Raw genomic sequence first — 16084 nt, forward strand, 5'->3', positions numbered from 1 at the left:
CCCCTTGACTTGTCCGGACTTGTCCGACCTGCCTAGCTCCTTTTCCACCCATCCACTCCACCCTCTCCTCCCTGACCTATCACCTTCATCTCCTCCCCCACTTACCCATTGTACTCTATGCTACTTTCTCCCCACCCCCACCAGCTTATCTTTCCACGCTTCAGGCTCTCTGCCTTTATTCCTGATGAAGGGCTTTTGCCTGAAACGTCAATTTTGCTGAAGCTCCTTGGATGCTGCCTGAACTGCTGTGCTCTTCCAGCACCATTGATCCAGAACCATGCTAATTTATTTACCAAGGACTGATCTGGCCTCAGTATGAGTCCAGTATACTGTTCTGGGCACCACACCATGGTAACAGAAAGAAATACAGGAAATGGAACCACAGTTGAATATCTTTAGTCTTACCTGCCCTTTAGTAAGATCTTGACTGATCTGCCAAGTAACCAATTCTGACTGAAACAATATTAAACAGACATTTTGATTTGATTTAGTATTGGCACATTTAGTCAGATCCAGTGAAAAGTATTGTTTTGCATGCTCTTTAGGCAAATCATGTCTTTCCTCGGAACATCAGGGTAACAGGACAGAATACAGAAGATAGTATTACAGCTGTAGAGAAGGCACAGGGAAAGCTCAACTACAATATATAAGAAGTCCATTCCTAAGTCTGACAACAGCAGGGAAGAAGCTGTTCTTAGACTTGTTCGTTAGTGTTTTCATTTATATCTTCTGCACGACAGAAGAGGGTGGAAGCGATATAACCAGGTTGGGAAGTGTCTTTGATCATGTTGGCTGGTTTCCTGAGGCAGCAAGAAGTGCAGACCGAGTCAGTGGAAGGAAGGCTGGTTTTTGTGACGGACTGGGCTATGTTCACAACTCTCTAATTTTTCGCGGTCTCGGTCAGCAGTTGCCATACCAAGCTGTGATGCATCTGGATAGGATGCTTTCTATGGTAAGTCTCTAAAATTGGTAAGAGTCATTGAGGACATGTTGACTTACCTTAACCTTCTGAGTAAGTACTCATGTTGGTGTGCTTTCTTAACTGTAGCATTGACGTGGGTGCACCAGGATCAATCGTTCATGATATGTACTCATAGGAGCTTGAAGCTCTCAACCACCTCCAGCTCAGCACTGTTGATACACACTGGGGTATATTCTACACTCTGCTTCCTGAAACTGCTGCGTTCTACTGACATTGAGGAGAGAATGTTATCCACGCCACGAAACTGTTTATCTCCTTCCTGTATTCTGTCTGTTTATTGTTTGAGATCTGACCCAATACAGTGGTGTCATCAGCAAATTTCCAAATAGAGTTAGAGTTCAACTTGACCACAGTGTTGTGAGTGTATAAGGAATATAGTAAGGAGCTGAGTATGCATCCTTGCAGGGCACTGTTGTTGAGGATGATTGAGGAGGAGGTGTTGTCGCCTATCCTTACTGTGGGTGATCTGCAGGTCAGGAAGTCAAAGATCCAGCTGCAGAGTAGGGGAGCAGAATCTTTGGTTGTGCAGTTTAGAGGTGAGTTTTGTTGGGATTGTGGTGTCGAAGGCGGAGCTAAGTCAACAAATACGACTTTGATATCAGTGTCATTGTTGTCCAGATGCTCCAGGGATGAGCGTATAGGGCCAGGGGAGTGACTTCTGTCATGGACCTATTGTGATGGAAGGCGAATTGTAGCACATTAAAGCAATTTAGTAGGCTGGAGTTGATGTTTGCCATTACTAACCTGTCGAAGCACTTCATAATGATGACTTTTGCCATGGGTAATTGTAACGAGAGTGGAGATAGATGGGGATGAGAATTGGTCCTTGAATGTACATCAGATACACAGACGACGAGGACCAACATTGACTGGAAGCCTGATGGACAGCCCCAAACTAAAACCTCCACCCTGTCAAGGCATGCACAGACCCTAAACGGAGACAAGAAATCTGGAAATCACAACATGCAGTGACCCAGGTCAAAAAGGTAAATTTGCAGATCAATCCCAGAAAACCTGGACATGTTCATTACACTGCTGAGCTGAGATGTAACTCCAGATACGAGTACAAAAGAGATTTGTTTGGAATATACTCATGATGAGAGAGTTGAATCATGTGGTGATAACGGTGAAGCTGGGATGTTTTTGCTTTGAGCAGAGAATGTCAAGGGGTGACGTTGCAGAAGTTTGCAAATGTCAAATGTGTTTTCATAGCATATGTAGAGAAAAACTCTTTTCTGTTGCAAGTGGGTTGGAAACCAAGGGTGACATTTTAAATATCTGACAGAGAACATAGGGAAATGCGGAGACATTGATTCACACAACACAATGTTAAGATGTGGCATGTGGGACCTGAAAATCAGATTGCAGACCTATTTTCGAAGGACAGACGGGCATGTCCTTGTGCAGGAATACGTAGAGAAGCTCAGGAGTGAAACTCAGGATGACACACCAACTCATGTTGTAAATGCTTGTCAATCAAGTGTGTGTTTTCTTTGTAGTGAGTGAAGGGAACAGAAACTAACAACTTAATTCACTCATTCAGTCAAATTGACTTGTGATGGCTCATGATGGGGAATATGTCTTTATTTCATCATGATCAAGAGTAGTTAATACTGGTTGGAGAAAGCTTGGGGCACATGGTCGGTGAACCTGGTTGGAGGTGTGCTATGTTTGTGCTGTGCAGGGTATTGTGGAGAAACCACATGAAGACAGCCATCCTGGATGTCATGGATTGGAGGCAGTTGTGCCATATCCCAGGTTGTTTGCTGTGGAAATGCCGTTTGTCCTGTACTTTTCCGTATTTCACCTGTGCGGAATGCACCTGTTTACTGCGATTTCTGCTATCTTCTACTGCCGAGTTCCCAAATTGGACTCAAAAGTTTCACCTTGTTTGTTTACCCACATAATCTGCCAGACGTGCTGAGTTTCTCCAGTGCTTAAGCTTTCCTTTTTCATGGTTTGTGTTTTGAAGTTGTTCCTGTCGGGTGCAGTACGATGAGATAGAACAGATGTGTTGACCCACATTGCTGTGCTCCTGGTCACAGGTACAGCTCAGTTGTGGGGTACTGGTGCATTGTGTGCCTTCCACGTTCTTATTTCAGAAAGTGAGGCCCTTCATATTGTTACATTCAACTTTTTAGAAGGTATACGTACCCAGTTAAAACAGGGTTTGTATTGAGGGAACACTTTTCATCGTTAACAACATTCCAAAACATTTGACGGTAATGAGCACTTTTGAAGTGTGGTCTCTGTTGTACCAAAGGAAATGAAGCAGCCAATTTGCACAGAGTGAATTCATGCAAACAGCAATGTAGTCACGATCAAGTTGTTCTATTTTTAGTGATATTGGATGAGTGATAACTAGTGGCTATGACATCGGAGAATATGTCCTTGCTGTTTTCAGAATAGTGTGACATCCTTGAAGTCACCGAAGAGAGTAGGTAGTGTCTTGGTTCTGTGCTTCATTCAAGCAATTGTCCCTTGAGCATTGCTGCCCTCAGTGCTGCAATGTCGAGTCTGTCGAGATTTATGTGCTATTGTGTCTGGAGCTGAAATGTAACTTGCAAACCTCAGAAGCGAGACAGTACAAGTAACTGAACAATGGCTTACAGTTCCAGGACTATCATCATTGACTGCATGTGTTGCAGTTCCACTGAACATGACTGTGATATAAGTGGAGAATTATTTGTTTTGTGATCACATGTCAGCTTTGAAACTGGCTGTGGGAGACATTCTGCCAGCAGATGTTGTAAACCATGATCCAATCATGAAAAGAGTAGGAGGACACTGGCAGCAAATGCTCAGACATCTGCCTTCTGAAAGCATCATTCTGGTGATTGCAGTCTCCTTTTAAGATCATACAGTGTGGCTCCTCATATGGTGAGAGCAGACAGGGTAGCATCTTTGAAGCATTAACAGCAGAATTCAGTCTAATTTGCCAATGAATGGGTCTCTGTTACACAACATCTCAGATCAAGGTCAGGGCAGTCCGCAGTGCACACTGTACAGGATGTTCTGCCCTATCATTAGTAATTATGATGTGTATGCTACAACTCCCTGGGGGTTTTGGGAAATGGGAGATGATGCTGTTTTCAACAGGACTTTTATGCAGTCGTCAGAAGTGCTTGATCAACACAAACTAACTTCTCATTTGTTGTTTAAAAAAAAAGCTCTTCACAGGTTTCTCTTACTTGGTGCTCCAGTTTCTGACTGCCTCATGCATGCTTCATTCTTCATTGGAGTCCAGAGGTAGATTGCAATAGCAAGCTGCCTACCCACAGCTGTGCCTGATGGTATCATCTGAATGCACACATGCTAATATTCCAGGAAGCAATTGCTAACTAATGCTTAGAAGGATTTTTCCTCTCCATAGTGTCAATCTTTCATTCCTTCTCTTTGACATTGAGCCAGAAGGTTCTGGGATCAAGTTCCACTCAGAAGATTTGAGCACAAACCTTTCACCTGATATTCAAGTGCATGACTGAGTGCTAAACTGTCAGAGATGCTTGTTTTGGATGAGACTTTAACCTGAGGATGCATCTGCCCTCTCCAAAGTACTAATGGATATGTCAGACTTTTAATTCCAACATGCTGCAGCTAAAACATAACTGAAGATACAAAATCATCCGATGAAGTGTTACACTTGTACGGAGTTAGAGAAACATCATACGGAAAAACGAAAACAGAAAAGATCATCGGTGGTCCCTTGTCGACAAGGATGACTCTCTTACACTCTCAGGTTGAGTCTGTAGGTGGCTGTACAGACCTACACGGCAACCGCAAACTCTGTTATACTCTGGGCAGGTGATGGTCACGGAAAGGGATGGGTCAGGCATTGATGTGGGAGCACGCTCCTTTTGCTGTTTTCACCAGGCTTCAGCTTTTTCCCAACGGCAAATCTCGTGGTGCTCAACGCTTAAATGGATGCTCCTCCTCCACTTTGGACGGTCGTGAGCCAGTGATTCCCAGATGTCTATGGGAAGGCCTTGAAGGTACCACTGAAGCATTTCCTCTGTCCACCTGGGGCTTGCCTGCCGTTTCAAAGCTGGGAATGGAGCACCTGCTTGGGGAGTCTCCAGTCAGTCAATTGGACAAAATGCCCAGCCCATCGTGGCAATCAAAGGTGGTCACTGCCTCGATGCAGGGGATTTTGGTTTGGTTGAGGTTGGCATGTTTTTCTTCCCAGCAGATCTGCAGGATCTTATGCAGGCAAAAAAGGAAGAGTTAATGAGACGTTGACTACCCATTATCCCTCTCAGCAGGAAGCCATCTTGTGCAGACCTGTTGAGTTTTATGCTTCCAAGGATACACAAAAAGAGCATTAAAAACTGACCGCTGGTCTTTGTGTTGGTGGCCTGACCTCATAGTTGTTGCGTATTGCTCGTCACAGCTGTACAATAGCCATTTAACTCCCCTGCACTGCAGGGAAGAGACAACCTAATGCTGTCCACCACCTACAGTCAAAATGAAGCAATACAAAAGAATTTCAATGAACTCGGAAAAGCAAGAATTTCAGAATTAACTGCTCAATACCAATGTCAGGTCAGGTACTGTCCCACGTAATGGTCGCCACCTTCACAAACAACTCCGAGAGGGACCCTTTTTAGGATAGCTTGTATCCTTTCTTCGAGTTATCTCTTAGTCCTGATATGTGTGCTTGTGTGTTGTATTCTTATTTCTTCTGACATTTAACAAATAGCAATGTTATGCTTTTGTTAACTGAAGAAAGCCTGGTTAAATTGGCTTCTCCTTTAATTTACTGTCAGAGATTGGTAATCACAAGTGAAGGGACCCATCCTGAAATGAACCATGTTGTGACCATCCAAGGGTTTGTGTGACTAAAGCATGGGGTTGTTCAATCCTCCTGACCTGGGATTTTAACCATTTGGTGTATGACGTCTAGAACCTGAACAAACTTGGGACCTTGCCTCGCGGCTGGTTATAAACAATATACATGCAGTCTTTTTTTAACTAGCTCACAGAGAGACTGGCTGAGTGAAGCATTTGTTCAGCCACCCCAACTAAAATCAGCCAATTTCACTTGGGCTCAGATTGGAGCACCAGTTCTTGCTGGTCAGTATGGCTGGGCAGTGCATTTACCAGAAACAGACTTTGAAATTCAACTGTCAGTCACTGGGTTATATTTTTCTTGTATTGTCATGAGGCCATCTTGAAATGACAAGCTTTGTGATTATGGTCAGTAGGCTGTGAGCATAATGTGATTTGAGAGTGCAAAGCATGTGCCTGATTGCAGGGCTGTTATCTCCCTGCGCCCATCAGGCCTTCAACTTTATTCACATGAGACCCATGTCTGACTTCACATGAAAAAGCCTGGCCTCACAGAAAGCATTTAGCACACGTGGACATTGAGAGTCTGCAATCACCAGAACAGTTCTGCCTGTGCAGCATCTAGCTAATCAGTTTTAGCAGCCACTGAAACATCTGTCTGAGACTGGTCACTTCATTCTTGTTTAAAACGAAAATAATCCTCATTAGAATCCATTAAGTTCAATTTGACTCTCAATCATGGTGTAAAGGAACTGTGAATAGAGTGAGGAGAAAAAGCACAGGGCTCTGCCAAACATCTGTGAATCCAATTTTAAAAACTTGGACTGCTAGTCCTTGTGTCATTTCCACCTGCAAATTCAATAATCTGTAAATGGGTTTGATCTGAGCCTTTCAACTTTGCATTCTGGATTCAAATGACTGTACAAAATGGGAGAGCGTTTACGTCACCTGTAACTGCTGCTGTATTATAGAGAAATTTGCATTTATGTAAAATCTTTAATAATGTAGAGATGTTTACAACAAACAAAGTACTCCTGAACTAAACTATGTGTTGCCAGACAGGAAGTATAATAGCCTTCACACATAGCAAGCTGCCACACGTAGCAATATAATACCCAAACAATCTCTTTGAGTAATGCTGGTAGAGGGATTATTATTAGTGAACTCATGGGGCAGAGAACTCTCCCGCTGTTCCTTAACTAGTTTCATGCATGTTTCATGTCTATTTGAGAAGACTGATAGAGTTTTGTTTTAAGGTCTTATTCAAAAAATGACGTATCTGTTGGTGCAACTTGATCTGCATTTCACTGAGAGCTTCAGTCAGAATACTGTTTGGAACGGGAGTGAAACCTACAACCTTCACATTAGGTGTGACCAACTCAGCCATCACTGATTGAGAGATTATGTCTGACAGGAAACTAGTTCAGAAAGTCTCAGTACAGTTAATGGTCTCCACCAAACCGTCTGCATTGTTCAATATTGAGCATTAAATATTAAAAGCCAATCTGATGTTTATGAAGGGAACTAGAAGTGTTAAATGTTCTCAGTTAGGAGGACTTGTCCTCTGCAGGTACGTTGGCATTCCGGATGGAGCATTGTCATCTTTCATCTTGGTAAGTGCTGATGTCAGAGCGAGGTTAACTCTGTATCTAACTGCTGATTGGCAAGTTTTAAAGGAAGTATAAATGGCTCTGATAGCTGTATACGGTATTTGGGAAGTTCCAAACAGCTATCCAGTATTTTCCGAGATGTAAATGTTGTTGATATTCACCACCTTGCATCTTTCAGGACTCTGTCCCGTCTAGACAAACTGCAGATTGAGGAGAAAATTACAAGAGGCAGGCAGAGTCAGGGACAGCATGAAATGGAATGCTTCCATGTTGGTCTAAATGTATCTCTGTTCCTTAACCATTTGAACCATCTATGACGCAACCTCCCAAAACTGGTCAGTGAAATTGTTGGAACAGAAACTACCTTCTTGTTGGCAGGTATGTAATGCCTTTGAACAACCACAAAATGTTTATTTTTCCCTGACAGAACCTCTGCTGAAAGTCAGCCTTTTGCCGTGAATTAAATGGGATACAGCCGTCTCCCTGGAGCAGCTCTTTCAGGGGCCAAATAGGTTGAAATTGCAGTGTAACTGATGATTCAAAATGACTCCAGAGAAGCAAGGAAGAGACACTCAGCTAAAAGGATTGGAAATTCTTGGAAGGCAGGAGCTATATAATTGTTCAATGCTCTGCACCAATGTCCATTAGAATTTGACCAAAAAAAAGTATTTTCTTAAAAATGCCTGAACGTACATCCCAAAAACACATAAACAAACATGTTGGTTTCTCTCCTCTCTCCCACAGTCATTGTGCTTGGCAATCTTACCTTTCCCAAATAACACCCTCCAGAGCACCACAGTTGTTGGCATTAACAAGGAGAACTATGTGCTTCTTGGAATACATGACTTCATCTTTATTTTGACTTGCAGTCATAGAGTCATACAGCACACGAACAACACTTCGGTCCAACCAGTCCAAACTAAACTAGTCCCATCTACCTGCATTTGGCCCATATCCTTCCGAACAGTTCTTATTCATGTACTTATCTAAATGTCTTTTTAACATTGTAACTTTACCCACATCCACTACTTCTTCTGGCAGTTCATTCCACACATGAATCACTTTGTGTAAGAACGTTGCCCCTCATATTCTTTACAAATCTTTCTCCTTTCACCTTCAAAATATGCCTCCTAGCCTTGGGGGACAAAAAACCTGCCATTCACCTTATCTTTCGCCCTCATTATTTTATAAACTTCCATAAGGTCACCCCTCAATCTCCTAAACGCCAGTGAAAGAAGTCCCAGCCTGTCCAGCCTTTCCTTATAACTGAAACCCACCATTTCAGCAACAGCCTGGTAAATCTTGTGTGACCCCTCTCCAGCTTATTATGCGAGCTAACAAGGAGCACTGCCCAGGGCATGATAATCTTGAGCATCTGAAGGTTAAATGAGTTTCCAGTATCAGGCAGCTTTCCAGCACCTTCATCTCCTTTTTACCTTTTTGGTACTCCGATTTCTACCCCATGGCAATTGATGGTGCCATTTCAGCAGACTTGTCAGCAGGTCTGGTCTGGTCTGATGTACACACCATGTGCTTGTTTTTAATTGGGAGTGAAAAATCTGATTTTTGCTTGGTGACATTTGGAGTGAAGTTGCACTGGCATCTCCCTTTAATGCAAACTGGAGAAGACTTGGAAGTTTACTTTGCCTTAAAAAATATTTGAGTGTTTGTTAGAACACTTCAGCATCTCCTGAATGTCCTGTCTTTCTGTCTCAGTTTGCAGATGAAGAATTTAGCAGCCAGGAGCTACGTTAAATGGTAGCAATTGTTAAACCGGAACAGAGTCTGGAAGGTAATTGTATTCAGCTGCCACCTTACCAGGGAATGTTCGCAGCTCATAATGAGGGAGCGGTGATTCAGTCTGCCATCATCCTTCAGAAAAGGATGCAGATGACCTTTCACACGAAACCAAGCAAGGAAAAAATAATCTTAGGGTCAAATGTGATTTTGCAAATTAGTGTCTCAAATGGGGGAGTGTATTTTACCATATTATTTTGTCAGGGTTAATTCACCAGTTCCATGACCTCAAAAAGAGCAGTTGTCAGAAAGAATTCAGTAAATAAATGTAAAATTTATTGCACTATTGTGAAGGTGTCAGTGAAGCCAGTGCACACGTGTTAGACACCCCTTGTTGTTTCTGGGCATGTCAACCTGAACCTCCCAATCCTGATCGCTGTCTAGTGTCTTCTGTTAAAACGTGCATGTATCCTGATGTGTATCAGAAAAAGGGGAGCTGTGTACTTTCACATGATGTTGAGGTGCTAAATTTTGATTGAGATGGACAGGGTCAGAAGTCAGATGACACCAGATTTCTTGCCTAACAGGTTTATGTGACATCACAAGCTTTCAGAGCATTATCCCTTTGTTCGGTGAAGAAGGTGAACGGGCAACGGCTTCATCTGACAATGACGCAACCCTCCAAAAGCTCATGATTTCACGTAAACCTGTTGAACTATAACCTGATGTTGTCTGACTTCTGACTTTCACATAGAGTCAAAGAGATATACAGCACAACATAGACCCTTTGGTCCAACTCATCCATGCTGACCAGATATCAGAAATGAATCTCGTCCCATTTGCCAGCATTTCGCCCATATCCCATTTAAACCCTTCCAATTCATATTCCCATCCAGATGTCTTTTAAATGAGGTAATTGTACCAGCCTCCACCACTTCATCTGGCAGCTCATTCCATATGCTCACCACTCTCAGCATGAAAAGGTTACTTCTTCGATCCCTTTAAAATTTTTCCCCCTCACCTTAAATCTATTCCACCTAGTTTTGGACTCCCCCACCCCAGGGAAAGGAACGTGTTTATTTACCCTATTCATGCCCCTCACAATTTTATAAACTTCAATCAGGCCACCCCTCAGCCTGCGATGCTCCTCGGAAAACAGCCTCAGCCTGTTCAGCCTCTCCCTATAGCTCAAGTTCTCCAACCCTTGCAACATTCTTGTAAATCTTCTCTGCACCATTTCAAGTTTCACAACATCCTTCCCATAGCGGGGAGTCCAGAATTGAACAGCGTATTGCAAAAGTGGCCGAACCTATGTCATGTACAGCCGGGACGTGACCTCCCAGCTCCTATACTCAATAATGTTGACCACTAAGGGCAAGCATGACAAATGCCTCCTTCACTTATCCTATCTACCTGTGACTCCACTTTCAAGGAGCCAAGAACATACATTCCAAGCTCTCTTGGTTCAGCAACACCTGCCAGGACCTTTCCATTAGGTCTAATGATGCAGTTGAACCGACAGGAGCTACCCCTGAACTGTCTGTGATAAACAGGAGAGGAGATGTGGCTAAAACATGGGTTTCAGTCCTCTGTAGGAATAAAGACAGGAATGAGGCACAGTGGGAGTATCCCTGGACTACTAATCCAGAGACCTCGACGAATGGTCTGTGTAAGTATGTAAGTTAGCTCGCTGAGCGTGAAGATTTGTTTCAGACATTTTGTCACCATACTAGGTAACAACAGCAGTGAGACCCTTGTGATATGTCCTTCCTCTCTATTTATAGGTCTTGGTTTCTTAAGGTCGGTGATGTCATTTGTGTTTTTTTTTCAAGGGAAGGTAGATAGGGTCTAAGTCGATATATTTATTGATGGAGTTCTGGTTAGAATGCTGTGCCTCTAATAGTTCTCATGCATGTCTCTGTTTCACCTGGGATGTGTGTGTTGTCCCAGTCAAAGTGGTGTCCTTCTTTGTCTGTATGTATAAAAACTAGTGATAGTGGGTCGTGTCTTTTGGTGGCCAGTTGGTCTTCTTATAACCTGGTGGCAAGTTTCCTGCCAGTTTGTCTGATGTAGTGTTATTTTACAGTTCTTGCATGGCATCTTGTAAGTGATGTTAGTTTTGTTGGTGATGTCAAATGGATCCTTTAGGTTCATTAATCACTGTTTAAGTGTGTTGGTAGGTTTGCGGGCTACCATGATGCCAAGGGGTCTGAGTAGTCTGGAAGCCATTTCTGAAATGTCTTTGATGTAAGGTTTTTGGATGTGTTGTGTATGCTTGTTTAGGTTTGTTTCTGAGGAATCGGCGGATTGTGTTTATTTGGTACCTGTTTTTCTTGAAGTAGATATTTTTCTTCTGCTTTTTGTAGTTCTTGGGTGCTGCAGTGTGATGGAGCTCATTGAAATAATGTCACAATGCAGCTCTGATTGTGGGTGTCGGGATGATTGCTTCTGAAGTTAAGTATTTGGTCCATGTAGACGCTGGTTTGAAGTTCTCTGTGACTGTAGGTTCAACTGTCACGTCTTGAGTTCACCTGTGATCATAGCAGCTGAGGAATGCGACATCAGTTGATTAAATAATACTGCAATAAAAAAGCTAGGATCAGAAATAGGGATTGGGAACGTCTTGGTTGTTGTAAAAATATGCCTTGCTCACTTTTGTCATCGAAGACGAAATGTTCCAACCTCTCCCACTCTGGCTTGCATGTGACTTCAGATCCCCAGTGATGTAGTTGACTGTCAATTGCCCTGTGAAATGGCCGAGCAAAACACAATTTTCAGCAAGTGGGTCACCCCCAACTTCTCAAGGGCAATTTGGGCTGGGCAATAAATGCTCAGCTTATTGGTGATGCCCACAAGCTGTGAATGACTGAGAGAAAAATAATTGGCTTGGGATCACAAAACTGTAGGACATAGGAGCAGAAATAGGCCATTCAGCCTCTCGAGTCTGCTCTGCCTTTCAATGAGATTACAGTTGATGTGATCATCATCAGCCCCATAACCCTTCACTATCCTATCTACCTGTGACTCCACTTTCAAGGAGCCAAGAATGTACATTCCAAGGTCTCTAGGTTCAGCAACACCTGCCAGGACCTTTCCATTAGGTGTAATGGTCTTTTCCCCATAACCCTCAGTCCTTTGACTGAAGAAGAACCTGTCTTTGTCCACATTGAATATACTTACTGATCTTGCCTCTACCACTCACTGCAGGAAACAATTCTTCAGATTCATTATTACCCTCTGACAAAAGAAATGCGCAAACTCTTAATCTGAGATGATGCGTGAGCAGTCCACTTTAAAGTAGCCTGCAAGGATAGATATGGTTCAAGAAAGCTGGCATGGCCCTGTCTCATCAGTGTTAAATTGGTGATTGATTGCATGTTGGTTTCTGGATTTAGATGTTAAATCATACAGCAGTGGACTATTTACATACATTTGCACAGAGCAGAGACTTTGTGAAACATTAAATGGCCGTTATCAGACTAGATGAGAACTGGAAAATTACTAAAGCAGTCTTTTCAATGCAGCTGGCCAACTGGCCCAATAAACAGCAAGGACAACATTCCATGCTTCCATGCAGATTTCTTAATTTTAAAATGGAGATTTTAACATACAGAGAGCTCTCCATTTCCTCGGGGAGTGGATTTTTTTTTTAAGAAGTGCAATTTTTTTTAAAAAATGTCATTTTTAGAAACAAATTTTGTCTTGCTTCGTTTATTTGGAAAATGAGTCTGATCAAGCACATACATCAGAATTTATTTTTGCTTGATTTTTGCTGTAAGTAATGCATACTTACAATGTTGTATGCTCAACCACCCAATCTAAGACTGAGTGGAGATGAAGATGTTGTCTTTCTTGAACCACAGTTACCATATGCAGGTTACTTGGCATTTCAGATTCACACAAACAGCAGCTTAGTACTGTTCAAGCGGATGCTTTGGCTATATTAGCTTGTCGCAGCTAATCTGGCACTAAGTTACATCCAAGTTCAGCTAATTCAAAACTCTCCTGGCTGGTTCACCATGTTCCACTCTCCATAAATTTGAAGTGATCCAAAACTCTACCACCCATTTCTTAATTTGGATCAAGCACCATTTACTGGTTATAGTCATCGAGACGTACAGCATGGAAACAGATCCGTTGGTCCAACCTGTCCACGCTGACCAGATAGCCCAACCCAATCTAGTCCCACTGCCAGCACCTGATCCATGTTCCTCCAAACCCTTTCTATTCATTAATTCATCCAGTTGCCTTTTAAATGTTGCAATTGTACCAGCCTCCACCACTTCCTCTGGCAGCTCATTCCATACACGTACCACCCTCTGTGTGAAAAAGTTGCCCCTTAGGTCCCTTTTATATTAGATTACTTACAGTGTGGAAACAGGCCCTTCGGCCCAACAAGTCCACACACTGACCCGCCGAAGCGCAACCCACCTGGGCCCATTCCCCTACATTTACCCCTTCACCTAACACTACAGGCAATTTAGCGTGGCCAGTTCACCTAACCTGCACATTTTTTGGATTGTGGGAAGAAACCGGAGCATCCGGAGGAAACCCACGCAGACACGGGGAGAATGTGCAAACTCCGCACAGAGAGTCGCCTGAGGTGGGAATTGAACCCGGGTCTCCGGCGCTGTGAGGCAGCAGTGCTAACCACTGTGCCACTGCATATCTTTCCCTTCTCACCCTAAACCTATGCCCTCTAGTTCTGGACTCCCCGACCCTAGGGAAAATACTTTGTCTATTTATCCTATCCATGCCCCTCATAATTTTGTAAACCTCTAGAAGGTCACCCCTCAGCTTCCGACGCTCCAGGGAAAACAGCCCCAGCTTGTTCAGCCTCTCCCTGTAGCTCAGACACTTCAACCCTGGCAACATCCTTGTAAATCTTTTCTGAACCCTTTCAAGTTTCTCAACATATTTCAGATAGGAAGGAGACCAGAATTGCACCCAATATTCCAACAGTGGCCGAACCAATGGCCCGTACAGCTACAACATGACCTCCCAACTCCTGTACTCAATACTCTGACCAATAAAAGAAAGCATACCAAAGCCTCCTTCACTATCCTATCTACCTGCGACTCCACTTTCAAGGAGCTATGAACTTGCACTGCAAGGTCTCTTTGTTCAGCAACACTCTCTAGGACCTTACCATTAAGTGTATAAGTCCTGCTAAGATTTGCTTTCCCAAAATGCAGCACCTCGCATTTATCTGAATTAAACTCCATCTGCCACTTCTCAGCCCGTTGGCCCACCTGGTGAAGTCCTGTTGTGATCTGAGGTACCCTTTTTTGCTGTCCACTACACCTCCAATTTTGGTGTCATTTGCAAACTTATTAAATATATCTCTTATGCTCACATCCAAATCATTTATGTAAATGATGAAAAGTAATGGACCCAACATCAATCCTTGTGGCACTCCACTGGACTGGCCATCAATCAACATTGTCACTTGCTTCTCAGATGCCTTTTTTTAACCAAAAGAGAAAATGCTGGAAAATCTCAGCAGGTCTGGCAGCATCTGTAAGGAGAGAAAAGAGCTGATGTTTTGAGTCTAACTGATCCTTTGATAAAGGGTCAATTGGACTCGAAACATCAGCTCTTTTCTCTCCTTGCAGATGCTGCCAGACTTGCTGAGATTTTCCAGCATTTTCTCTTTTGATTTCAGATTCCAGCATCTGCAGTAATTTGCTTTTTTTTTAACCCTGTTTTACCTTGGTTTGGTTCCCATCCTGCCCCAGCTCTATCATCAGTCCTCTTGCTATTGTGGATTTTGGCATTCATCAAACTCTGTACGTACATGTATCTCCAAGTATCATTGCTCAGTTCTTGTCTGCAATATCTTCAGGATCTCTGGCATTCTCTCCTTTAGCTTTTCCATCAGGCTAACACACTCTCAGTATAGACACTCCTTTATGCTTCAGTTTCTTTGGCCAAGTGTTTGGTACCATATCTCATTATCATCTTCTGTCACAATCCAGCATATGTATCAAAGGTAATGCATATTTTGATTATAAATCAATGGACCAGTGGAACATGTTGAGATATTTGATTATGTTAAAGGCATTGTTGCTGCTCTGATAGTTGAGCATTGCCAGAGTAAGTTCAGGAAAAATCAGTGCCTTTTATTTGGCTGTCAGCACCACCAGCTGTACCACTGTTTGTTAACCTGGCACACAGAACTCAGATCAAATCATAGTCTTTGAAGGTGATGAGCACAGATAGCACCTCAGATGGGTACACCCATGAGACTCAGCAAAACTTGGCCCAGATGTAAAAAAAAAACATTTTTGAAGACGACTCCCACAAGTAAAACAGGCCACTGAGTTGTCTCAAACTGCTTCCTGTTGGTGAAGAGTGCATACCACAACAACATTTTAAGGGTCATGAGGGATGGGCAGTAAATGTTGGCCTTATCCAATGACTCATCCCCAAGCGAAAAAAAAACTTGCTTTTCGACCAGCTGGCACCGATCTTGGGAAATTCTGTTACTTTAAGACTACGTGCTGTTTGCTTATTTTCTTTTTCATAATGAGCAGGCCGTAACACTATGTGAGGCCTTTGTGATGTGAGTGGGGGTTGTCATGGTACATGAATGGAGCAGCCCACAGCACAAAAGTCAGTAAATCTCAGCAGGGGTGTACTTCAGCTGAACACAAAAAGCTTTCCTCTTATCTGGACTTCAAGGTCACAGAGCTGAAAGGGCGGCAGGCGAACATGTTAAGTGTCTTTTGCTTTACAATTGTGACTCCAGAAAATGAGACTTCTCAATGTCACTCTGTTCCGTTGACATTCCAAACCGTATGAAGGAGACAGGCAGTGAAGTTTTAAGTTGCGCACAAGCCTCAATGTCCTCCTGACAATGCACTGTCACTGAACCTAGAATAGTGAACACTTTGTTCTTCTTTTCAGGCACCTGATTATTGGAGATACATCTGGTTGCGTGAGCACTATTCTTGTACTACTGTAG

General features: G+C 43.0%; 1 protein-coding gene across 3 annotated transcripts in view; it reads left to right on the top strand.

Annotated features, from left to right (window-relative positions):
- sema4c (sema domain, immunoglobulin domain (Ig), transmembrane domain (TM) and short cytoplasmic domain, (semaphorin) 4C) overlaps window positions 1-16084 on the top strand; it is a 115442-nt gene that overhangs the window by 6704 nt on the left and 92654 nt on the right. Inside the window, exon 1 of one of the 3 annotated variants that reach the window (XM_043681287.1) lies at window positions 7703-7758. The exons of 1 other annotated variant lie outside the window; for it this stretch is intronic. The gene's annotated coding sequence lies outside the window, so the exon portion shown is untranslated. Of the gene's footprint in view, window positions 1-7702; window positions 7759-10768; window positions 10787-16084 lie in introns of those variants that run through there. One more of the 3 variants, XM_043681281.1, reaches the window with a different exon arrangement.

This window comes from Chiloscyllium plagiosum, chromosome 42, assembly GCF_004010195.1.
Source record: "Chiloscyllium plagiosum isolate BGI_BamShark_2017 chromosome 42, ASM401019v2, whole genome shotgun sequence".
NCBI classification, from domain to species: domain Eukaryota; kingdom Metazoa; phylum Chordata; class Chondrichthyes; order Orectolobiformes; family Hemiscylliidae; genus Chiloscyllium; species Chiloscyllium plagiosum.